Source organism: Perca fluviatilis, chromosome 11 (genome assembly GCF_010015445.1).
Source record: "Perca fluviatilis chromosome 11, GENO_Pfluv_1.0, whole genome shotgun sequence".
Lineage (NCBI taxonomy): Eukaryota > Metazoa > Chordata > Actinopteri > Perciformes > Percidae > Perca > Perca fluviatilis.
The window spans coordinates 38,191,419-38,203,226 of NC_053122.1; the positions used below are offsets into that span (position 1 = coordinate 38,191,419).

General features: G+C 40.8%; 1 non-coding gene across 1 annotated transcript; it reads left to right on the forward strand.

Annotated features, from left to right (window-relative positions):
• The first annotated feature begins 5,622 nt into the window (after positions 1 to 5,622).
• trnas-cga lies at positions 5,623 to 5,704 on the forward strand. Its single transcript has one exon. It is a non-coding gene; the product is annotated as a tRNA-Ser (tRNA).
• Positions 5,705 to 11,808: the final 6,104 nt, after the last annotated feature.

An 11,808-nucleotide genomic window follows, 5' to 3' on the forward strand; every position in this document is an offset into this window, starting at 1 on the left:
ATGACGGTGCATCTCCGGCCGACAGGAGACCACCCAGGTCTCCTCTCTGTCTCCCACTGAAACACTAAGCGCTGTAATTAAATGGGAGTGACATGTGAAAAACACTCTCTGTGCAAATATGGATGAAGTTCCAGACAGACTCTCGTGAATGCGTGCCACGCGGCTTCATTTCTGAAACACCACATCTTACTCTCCTTTAATCATCACCTGACGTTAAATAGAAAAAATACAGGGTAAAGGATGTATGGGTGACAGAATTCTGTCTACTTGGGACCAGTGGTGGAAGAAGTATTCAGATCCTTTACTTAAGTAAAAGTACTAATATCACACTGTACAAATACTCGGATACAAGAACAAGTCCTGCATTGAAAATGTTACTTAAGTAAAAGTATGTAAGTATCATCAGGAAAATTACTCAAAGCCGAACTCTCCTTCCATTGTAGAAAGAGTAAAGGATCCAACCAGCTGTGTGTTTAATGGTCTCATCATCTCAGCGTGACTTGTAGCCGTTATATTGTCGGTTAGTTTACTTTAGAATCAAACATCAGATTTGATAAACTACATGTGTTCTGTGTGCAGAAATGTTAATGTGTAAAGTAACTAGTAACTAAAGCTGTAACAGATGAATGTAGTGGAGTAACTAAAGTAACTAGTAACTAAAGCTGTAACAGATGAATGTAGCGGAGTAACTAAAGTAACTAGTAACTAAAGCTGTAACAGATGAATGTAGAGGAGTAACTAAAGTAACTAGTAACTAAAGCTGTAACAGATGAATGTAGTGGAGTAACTAAAGTAACTAGTAACTAAAGCTGTAACAGATGAATGTAGTGGAGTAACTAAAGTAACTAGTAACTAAAGCTGTAACAGATGAATGTAGTGGAGTAACTAAAGTAACTAGTAACTAAAGCTGGAACAGATGAATGTAGTGGAGTAACTAAAGTAACTAGTAACTAAAGCTGTAACAGATGAATGTAGTGGAGTAACTAAAGTAACTAGTAACTAAAGCTGTAACAGATGAATGTAGCGGAGTAAAAAGTACAATATTTCTCTCTGAAATGTAGCGGAGTAGAAGTAGAAAGTGTCATGAAAAGAAAAAACTCAAATAAAGTACAAGTACCTCAACATTTGGACTTTACTTGAGTAAATGTACTTAGTTACACTCCACCACTGGTTGGGACTAAGTCATTAGTTATCCTTTTATTTCTATTGTTTTGAAGTTTGTCCTGTTGTAGTTGCTGAGTTGTTGTTAATTCTTTGTATTTTTATGACATCCCGCTCTGACGTCCTACTATACTTGATAAGAGAGGCGTAATAACAGACTTAATAAGATGTATTCCTTTCAGATAAATCCTGTCTAACTCTCTCTCCTTCTTGGGAAAGATTCTGCACATTCACAGGAATGTTGTCAGGCCCTACCAGTGATCTAATAAAGAGTCGCCATGCTCCACCTTGTTAAATCGGTATGTCAAAACCACAGATGCAATGATTTCCAGATAGAATCAAAAAGGTTTGCACAAAGTAAGTATAGAGTTTTATAATTTTTTTCTCATTTGCTTTGTATTTTTGGATACATAATGCAATAGAGAAACATGCACAAATGTTTCTGATAATGCCTCCTCAGTGTGCAGGTTCAGTTATCATCACAGTTCTACCTCTTTTATCAGGTCGGTGGGATCAGGTGACAACAGTTGAAACCAATCAAGGACTGTCATAGAGTTAGGTCAGAAACTAGTCTCACATTGCCAGACCTTCCTCCACAGCTCTGCGGAGGAGGGTCTGGCTAGTCCCCACAGCATTCTGGGATGGGAGAAAAACGTCTCTAGTTTATTGGCATTTCTTTAAACCAATCACAATGCACCGGACGGAGGAACAAGCGAACATGTGGACGTTCAAAGGTAGTTTTAGTCGTGCAACAGAAAACTCCGATTGGACAGATAGTCTAGCTAGCTGTCTGGATTTACCCTGCAGAGATCTGAGGAGCAGTTAACCATAGTCCTCACAAATCCACCGGAGGTTAGAACGCCAACACAGAGGAAGAGGAAGGGGACGGACATCCGGCTGAAAAGAAGGACATCCAGCAGAATTTCCTGAACATTCCCGGAAGTGAAACGTCATCGATATAGACTAGGTCAGAAAAAAAATGTATCAAGGAAAAATTTACTTCTGTGGTGTGGCGAAAAGGCACGTTGGACAGGAAATAAAAAAAACAACATGCAAGTAAATGCAACTAACAGCAGGCACAATATTGGAACACGACACATCTACTATTTCACTGTCGTCACTGTCACATGTTATTATCCAGATAATGTATCCTGATACAGATCACATGGCAATAGTGAGACTGACCTCCCAAGAGATTTATTTTCAGGGGATTTTTAAGTGGTTTTGGAAGGTGCAGAAAAAGGATGTCATCCTGTCGAAAGAGGGGTAAAACGCTTCCATTAGAACAATAACAAATGAGGTATTTAGTTGTTTAATTTGAGGACTTGATGTCCAAATCCTTATTAAATCTGTGCCATATATTGGAGTCGTTTTGTATAGTTGTTTTTAACAGGCAATATTATTAGAAAACACTCAATTAACTTTCACTGTTATGCGGATGACACCCAATTATACTTGTCAATCAAACCAGACGAAACCAGTCAGCTAGCAAAATTTCAAGAGTGCATTAAGGATATAAAATCCTGGATGACCTATAATTTTCTGATGTTAAACCCTAACAAAACTGAAGTTATTGTGCTGGGCCCTAAACACCTCCGAACTTCATTATCTAGAGATATAGCTACTCTGGATGGTGTTGCCCTGGCCTGCAGCACCACTGTTAGAAATTTAGGAGTTATCTTTGATCAGGATATATCCTTTAATGCCAATCTAAAACAAACCTCAAGAACAGCCTTTTTTCATCTTCGTAACATTGCCAAAATTAGGAATATCCTGTCTCAAAACGACGCTGAAAAACTAGTCCATGCATTTGTTACTTCCAGGCTGGACTATTGTAATTCCCTACTGTCAGGTTGCTCAAATAAGTCTCTTAAGACTCTCCAGCTGATCCAGAATGCTGCAGCGCGTGTTCTCACAAGAACTAAGAAAAGAGATCATATTTCTCCTGTATTAGCTTCTCTGCATTGGCTTCCTGTTGAATCCAGGATTGAGTTTAAAGTCCTTCTCTTGACCTACAAAGCTCTAAATGGTCTAGCACCATCATATCTAGAAGAGCTCCTAATACCCTATTGTCCTACTAGAGCACTGCACTCCCAGAATGCAGAGTTACTGGTGGTACCTAGAGTCTCTAAAAGTAGAATGGGAGCCAGAGCCTTCAGTTATCAGGCTCCTCTCCTATGGAACCAGCTCCCGATCTGGGTTCGGGGGGCAGAAACTGTCACCTCATTCAAGAATGAACTTAAAACTCTCCTATTTGATAAAGCTTATAGTTAGGGAGTGAGGAGTTGCAGTGTTCATCTAACTGGCCCAACTGCTTCTCTTCATAATTGTTAGATTAATAATACATAACAAAGTAGAGGGAGGCAGGCCAGCCAAGCCAGATCCGGCAGGGGAGAGTTCTAAGTCCGGCAAAAAGCTACCTCTCCTTATGACCTTCTCTCTTAGTTACCTGTTATAGTTACGCCTGTTATAGTCCTAGACTGCCGGGGGACTTCCTTCCTTTGACACACTGAGCTGCTCTCTCCTCTCCCTTTCTATTACTGTTACTATTACTGTTACTATTACTATTACTATTTGTGTGCAGCCCGTCCCAGAAATGCTTGTTACTAATCCTAGCTTCTGGGGAGTTTACTCCCCGGAGTCCTTATGCTTTTTTTCCCCAGCCGTATTTCCTTGGAGAACGTTGGCACCAAAACCCTGGTTGCAGCTGTCGCCGCGGGTCCTGCTGCACTCCCTGCTGAGCTCAGCGACGTGCCCTGCAATGTCATGCTGCGCGTCCTGCTGAACCCTGCAGCTTCCCGCTACATCCAGTCACTGTTCCATTATTAATGTACATATCGCTACACTGTTCAGTTCATCACACCCCAACCCGGCTCGTCAGACACCGCCCACCAAGAGCCTGGGTCTGTCCGAGGTTTCTTCCCAAGAGGGAGTTTTTCCTCGCCACTGTCGCACTGCTTGCTCTTGAGGGAATTACTGGAATTGTTGGAATTGTTGGGGCTTTGTAAATTATAGAGTGTGGTCTAGACCTACTCTATCTGTAAAGTGTCTCGAGATAACTTATGTTATGATTTGATACTATAAATAAAATTGAATTGAATTGAATTGAACACTTTCTTGCAACTGAGGGTCATTCACTTCTTGGTAAAAGCTACATTTCCTGAGTTCAAAGTTTACCTACTTTTTTATTGACCACTAAATAATTTCAGGTGCATGCGGTTGGATTCCAAGATGTTATTATAAATGAAATTCAATATATCAATAGATATAAAAAAAACATGATTAGTGCAAGTTTTTACGATGGCTCACTTTAATACTATCCCTTTTCATTCCTAAGAAATCATCTTGTTTGCGATGATATTGAAAGTCTTATTTTAGAAGCTTGCAGCTCATGAACAACTCTGCTGTGCAGTTTCTGTCTGTCTGTCTGTCTGTCTGGTCTGTCTGTCTGTCTGTCTGTCTGTCTGTCTTCCTCCCTCTCCCTTGAAACCTTATATCTGTGTTTAGTTGATCAGATAAACATCTGTATGTGCAGCAGCAGCGATCCCACAGCCCGCTGTGAGAAGCTCCAGTGTTTTTGGTTTAGAGAAAATACAATCGAAAACAAACACGGCGTTCAGAAGTATAGGCAATGCCGGGGTGGCCAGGCGACAGGGCTGCACATTCCTTTTGATTTGAGCTAATATTCTGGGAGATTCTGTGCTTAATGTAATTACTGGGGAAAGGACAGTCTCCCATGCGCAAAAGGGAGTTGGTGTCTGAATGCAGGGATGGACTCTGATACTCCAAATTCACTCGGTTACTGTGGGAGTAGTGCTAAATGCATTTCCCAGAATTCCAAGGATCAAGTTTGACATGGACCGAAATTTCCAGAGATGTCTTTTATCCCATGGTACACCTGAATGGAGGCATCTGCACTCATTTCTGAGGGTTTTCCTTTAATTTGTCACCTGTAATCTGTTGATCTGTGACATGTGTAGCCTAGCACAAACACTGAAAGCTGGGGGAAGCTGCTAGCCTCGGCTTCCAACTGGTACTTACACCATGTATTTTATCAGCTATCAAGCTAGGTACCTATTTCAAAACATTTCTTGTTCACATCTGAATCTTAAATTCTGAATTAAATCATTGCACTGTATACTTTTTTTTATGTTATATGTCCTTAAAAACGTGTTCTACAGAAATAAGCCTTGCAATTACTGCACAGAGGACAGATCTTAGTTACATTCTTGGTATTATGCAAAAGGCAACATTAGAGGCTGTTCTGGAACTGGAAGTCCTGAGATTCATTTAATCAGCCATCGTCCTTCACCAACACACACATCCTCCTCCCTGCTCAGCAGCTGTTCTGGATGAGAACAGCAGATAAAAGTGTTGTCATTATCTGTCAAGTTGCTTCTTTTTACTGCCACAAAGATTTCATCTCTTGAGAGGTGATGGAGGAAGCCTGTGCTGTACGAAGCTGTAATGGCCGAGTGGTTAAGGCGTTGGACTCGAAATCCAATGCGGTCTCCCCGTGCATGTTCAAATCCTGCTCACAGCAAATTCATGAGGCCAGGCCCCACATCTTCAAGGTTTACATAGGAATAACTCTCCAAAATATCTTGTATAAAAACTTAGCCTCAGTGTTCTGAATGCTGAAATTACTATCTGTGAAGTTAAGTTTGTTGGCCCATAGTCTTGCTTTGTCAGATCTTCCTCCCCAGCCCTGCGGAGGATGGTCTGTCGGATCGGAGAAAAATGTGCTCTGGCTAATTGGCATTTCATTAAGCCAATCACAATCACAGTGCCGCTGTGAAATAGTCTCAGGAAGGAACTTGTTTTGGTGGAACATGTGTACGTTCAAAAGTAGTTTTAGTCGTGCAACAGAAAACTCCGATTGGACAGATAGTCTAGCTAGCTGTCTGGATTTACCCTGCAGAGATATGAGGAGCAGTTAACCATAGTCCTCACAAATCCACCAGAGGTTAGAATGCCAACACAAAGAAAGATGAACTAACTATAGGACAGATTAGCATGAAATCTTGTGCATACACTCATGTTCCTGATAAATCATACTGACATTATCTCACTTCCTCTAGCGGCACCAGCAGGTCACAGTTTTTTCACAAATCATGTGAAATATCTCAACATCTACTAAACACAGTACACAACATTTGGTACAGACACTCATGGTTCCCAGATGATACATCTTAATGATGGTGGGGGTCCTCTGGCTGTTCCTCTAGCGCCATCGTGAGTATGACGTTTGTGGCATTAAGTGAAATGTCTCAACCACTGTTGGATGGAGTGCAGGGAAATTTGTAACACACATTAAAGCCCCTTACTTATCAACTACACTCAACCAAAATTGGCAGTTGTCCCTCAAAGATTGGAATAACATTTTTTAGTCCTAGAAACGATCAGGAAACTAAACAGCAGCGATGGCTAGTGATCTCACCATCACCACCACTGCTCAACTAATAAATTGTCATAGAGCTTCAAGCAGGAGAAAAAGTCAACCATCTGGTTTCCCCCACTGCACATTCTGGGCACATGTGGCCTGGAAATATACTGTATTTACTGTGGTCGGGTGTGCTCCAGAGTCGTAGACCTAAGACTTGGACAAGTCAGGTAAACGTTGTAAAAATGAAGACTGCTGTGAGACATAAAAACCATCCAGTTTTTTGTATTTTACAAAGCGTAGCAGAGCAAGACATTGGTGACGATGCTTAAACATTAGAGGTGTGACGAGACGAGATCTTGCGAGATTGAAACGTGACGAGATTTCACGTCGAGGTAAAAAGCGTCTCAGTCAGTCAGTACACAAGTGCAGAGCAGCAGCCTTGAAATTAGCATCCAAAGTTGATTCGGAGTTTACTTTTGCAGAACGATAGCGCAAGAAAAAAAGCTGCCTGTCAAACCCAGCGTGAGGAGGAGAAAAGAGCATCTGTCTTCACAAAAATCATCTGTTGAGTGTTTGATGGTCATTTATTTGTGCTTTATAACGTAATCACGGTGAAACAATAGTAACATAAGTTTTATTTCTCTCTGTCTACTGTACAATGACAAATTCAAGTACAAAACATTTGGTCTCATCGATCTCTCCACCATACATATGGAATAAGTAACAATGTAACTGGTAGTTATACAGGAGAGAAGCCAGCCATTTGCATTCATTACTCGTTTTTCATTTTGTGACTTTCGATTGAATAAAGGACTGTTTGTCCAGTCTTATTTCTTCATTGAAGTTTTCTGTATAATAGTGTTAAAATCTCGTCTCAATCTCGTGAACCCAATCTTGTGTCTCGTCTCGTGAGCTGGGTGTCTCGTCCAACCCCTATTACAGTTTTTTCCAATTGCTAATATGCTAACATTACATGCATAGCGCAATTATTTAAACTGACACACAGAGCACAAAACCTCTTCTCAAGTCTCCAAAAGTCTAAACACATTTTCTGCTTTACACACACATTTTGCAATTCAAAATGGCACTTTTTAAATGCACTGAACAATTCTCTGCATAAGACACAACAATCTGACATAAAGTCACATGTTTGCCATTTCAAATCATTCAAAATCACACAACATGAGCTGATTGGCCAATATATGTGCCACCTGGCCAAACACCTCAATGGTTCGTTGTTACCAATTCAATCAGGAAGTAAGCACTATGAAAAGACCACAGGTGATCACCTTTTCTTTTTTTACACATTTCTTTTTGCAAATTTTTTTCTGCAATTTTCTTTTTCAGTTTACTGTTTTTTGTGAGCATATTTTTGTTCAGTCCAATGTAAATATATCTGCAGTGCATATGTTGCACTGACTTGTTTGGTGAAAAATAAAAAAAGCATACTAAAGATGATAGTGCTTTTCATTATGCTCAACAGTGTGTAGTTGGTTAGACAACAATCTGGTAATATGAATGAAGTGTGTGTCATTTGGTGTAAAAGTTTGATTTTGATAATGCTATATGTAGTTTTGGTTGCAGTGCTTCATTTTGCAGGATATGTATGAGGTATTTTGCAGTTTGGGTGTGTGGTTTTGTGAATTGTGTTAAGTATTTTGATAAAACCAGCCTAGCTAGCAAAATTGTGTTTTAGCAATTGAAAAAAAAACTGTAAACTGTAAATAGTTGGACCCAAACACATATCTTCTCTTGCATGTTTATCAGATGGTTTACTGCTAATATTAGATACCAAACCTTCTTTAATCCAGCCAGCAGGAAGTAAGTATAACTTGTCATGTCCTTCACTTTGCTATTTTGTGATGCAAAGATGTTACCAGCCGGCACAGCCACCCTGGTATCGTTTTCACCTTGTGGTCTGTGTGTGTGTGTGTGTGTGTGTGTGTGTGTGTGTGGGTCATCTTGGCGAAATGTGGTCCTGGGGATCCCTACTGTAGGGGGAACTAGCACAGAGGAAGTTTTGAGTACTTTACCAGCTGTTTATATGTCTGTCTGCCTGTCTGTCTGTCTGCGGCCAGCTTTTGTCACTACGATAGCATCACAACCGTGCAAGATCCAGTTACCAAACTTTACAGGTAGTTGAGATCAAAATGAAGGCCGAGGTTAAGATATGGGTCTCGTCCAGCCGGAAGTATGGAGGTAGAAAGTAGAGAAGGGGCCATCAAATTTACATTGTAGACATTTAACTGATGTGGTTGTCAAAAGTAGCTTTGAATGAGAACAGCAGGTACAGATTTAGTATCTTGCTGAAAGATGCATGTACAGACAGGCTACTCCATGTTGAAACATTGACTGTTGGACAGAATGAACTGACCATGAATTGGTCACAGTCAGTTCCAGCTACTTTTAGAAAAATTTCCAAATTCTGACTTTTTTTCCTCTTGGTGTTACACACATCTGATGTTTTGCAGAATCTGCACAGGGTTGGTTTTTTTAATTCTGCAATTCTACTTTCATTTTAAATTATCTTATAATCTAATGAGAATTTCTGTTTTGCGTTGACAGGTAAAGTTTCAGCTTTCATAAGGGAGACTGGAGTTTGTGTCTTGTGTGAAACCAGATGTCAAGGTTAACTTGTTTTAAAGTTAAAGCTATAGTGTGTAGTTTCTGTCTCCCCCATGAGGATTGAGAAGTATTGACAACAAAACTGTCGGCACGTCCACATGATACAAGCCTTCTGCGCACGTACCCCTCCCCCACACAGTTGCTAGTAGCCAAGGAGGATGCGGAGGATTAAAAAACCTGATGGACTCTTCAGAAGAGGTCATTATCTTCACTCGAGTTTCTGGGCGGGAAAGTCACCGGACGCCCCGATCTTCTGAACATAGTCCTACTGAGAAATCCAGAGAGAGTTGTGTGGAGCTGATGGTCTTAATTAGCTTTGTAGCAACTCATTTGGCGTTCCTTATATAACGTTCCTTATGTAACAATCTTAATTAACAACACAAACTTAAGCATTTTAACCCAAAGCATGATATTTTATTAAACCTAATCAAAGTAGTTTTGTTGTCAAAAGCTAACCAAGTAAGGTTTGTTTTGTTCGAATTCACCACGGGACTCCCAGAGCATTAAAAAAGTGACACCAAGGGGTCCAGACCACAATAACGGTGACTGCTTCCACATGAATAGATAAGGGCCTCCTGAACCTAGTGTAGCAAGCCCCTTCTGACTCCAACCTATGAGGCTGATAAGCACTGATAACGCCCATTCAATGGAGTGATAACATTCGAAATGGGTGCAACAGAACAAGATTTGGGTATCGCTCCCAGAGGCTAAATCATCGTCAGACCTATAGCCGATGGGTTCCGAGTGCGGGAACTTTTTGAGTTTAGTGCAAATGTAAACATAGAAAAATTTTGTTTACACACCAAATGGCAGAGGTCCTCAAGGACATAACACAAACTGTAACTGATGCAACACACACACATGCACGTGTCTGCCTGTCTGCCTGTCTGCCTGCCTGCCTACCTGCCTGCCTGTCTGTCTGTCTGTCTGTCTGTCTGTCTGTCTGTCTGCCTGCCTGTCTGCCTGTCTGCCTGTCTGCATGCCTGATTGTCTGCCTGTGTTTCTGTCTGTTTGTCACAGGCTGCCATTCATTTGTGGGATAAATGAATGTTTGAAAGTCTGGAGTTGAAGCCTTACAATGTCTGTGGTGGACATGTTTTACATTACATCTGAGGCAATTAGCTGACACTTGAGTGACGTTCAGTGAGTGAAAAGTCTAATCTGCTTTGTAGATTACCAGAAAAGCTAAATAGGTCAGGGATAGGGCCTTGTGTGGCCTTTGTGGTATAAATATATTTATGAGAAAAATACTGGAAGAAATATCAGAAGACTAAAGTGCAGCATCTTAAACTGCAGAGTTCATTTGCAAAAACAGAACAAATGCCATTCTTAAAATGAATGAACCAAAACCAGTTTGATTTTCCTTTTGAGTGCACAATAAAAAAAAGATTTACATTTATAATAAATTGAGACATCTTATTAAAACAACCCAACACCAGTTTGATTGCACAAATAAAACATGATTTAGATAGATAAATAAAAACAGAGATCTGTTTTAGCAAATGAGTGTGTGAGTGTGTCTCCCTTTGCTACAGTCAGCCAGCTGTCTGCTGCTGTCTTGCTGCCAAAAATATGACTCGCCAGCCCTGGCGTCTGGCTACCTCGCAAGAAAATCTGAGCCAAAGCACTGCTGTCAGGGCGAAATCTGCATACCTGCAACGTGGACTTTCAGATTGAGGATTTAATGACTCATACCGACTTCCAGAATACCCATACAAGGATGTGAAAATGAAAATAAAAAATTTGGTTTATTGCATTTTCATTTAAATCTTTACTCAAAAAACACATACATTTGTGGAAAATGATAATACTATTGTGGAGTTACATTTTTCATTTTTTCACATTTACATGAATTTGAATTAAGTCCTCTATAGGCTTTCATATCCATACATTTCAATGTTGTGATACAATTTGGAAGGTTAGCTTGTTGATTAAATTTCAGATGCAAGCACATGGCACCAAAAGCATCCATTCACACTCAGTGTTGAGATATGAAAACATAAAATCACAGAACAATCCCCAGGTAACACCCTGGTATAGTCTTTGGTACTATTTAATGTTAGAATCCACATATCTTACTGTGCAGTGATTTGTTGTGGTACAGGAGCCGGTTGCACCAACAGGGCTTATGACTGGTCTTAAGCTAAGTAGGTCTCTCTTAACACAGCGTTCTAATAGTACGTGTCCATTGTCAGCGTCATTTCAACGCTTCCCATTCATTTCTATGGGAGCAGCCGTGCAATGCATTCTGGTAGCGTCACAGGGACTTTGGAGAAGCGGGGGCGTCGAGTCGCCCGCCGCCTCTCAAAAGCTGACCTTTGTCGATCTGAAATGAAGACAGATTCAACAACTGTATGGCCTCTCTCTTTAAATGTTTTCAGAAACACATTTCGGTGAACTATCCTTAAAATGCGAGATCGTATTTCGAACGAGCCACCATTATGGTCGGTTTTGAAATCCCAGAGCAGCCAGCCCCACGTGACGCGTTCGTCCAATCAGCTGCAGCCATGGCAGTTGTAGGAGGTTGTAGCCTGTTTTCTTTGCTTGTCAGTGGTCAGTGAAGAGAAACTGTTGACGACCCCACTAGCGTGCAATGCTAGGAAGCCGGGCTATCCCATTCGTGAAAACAACGCGTA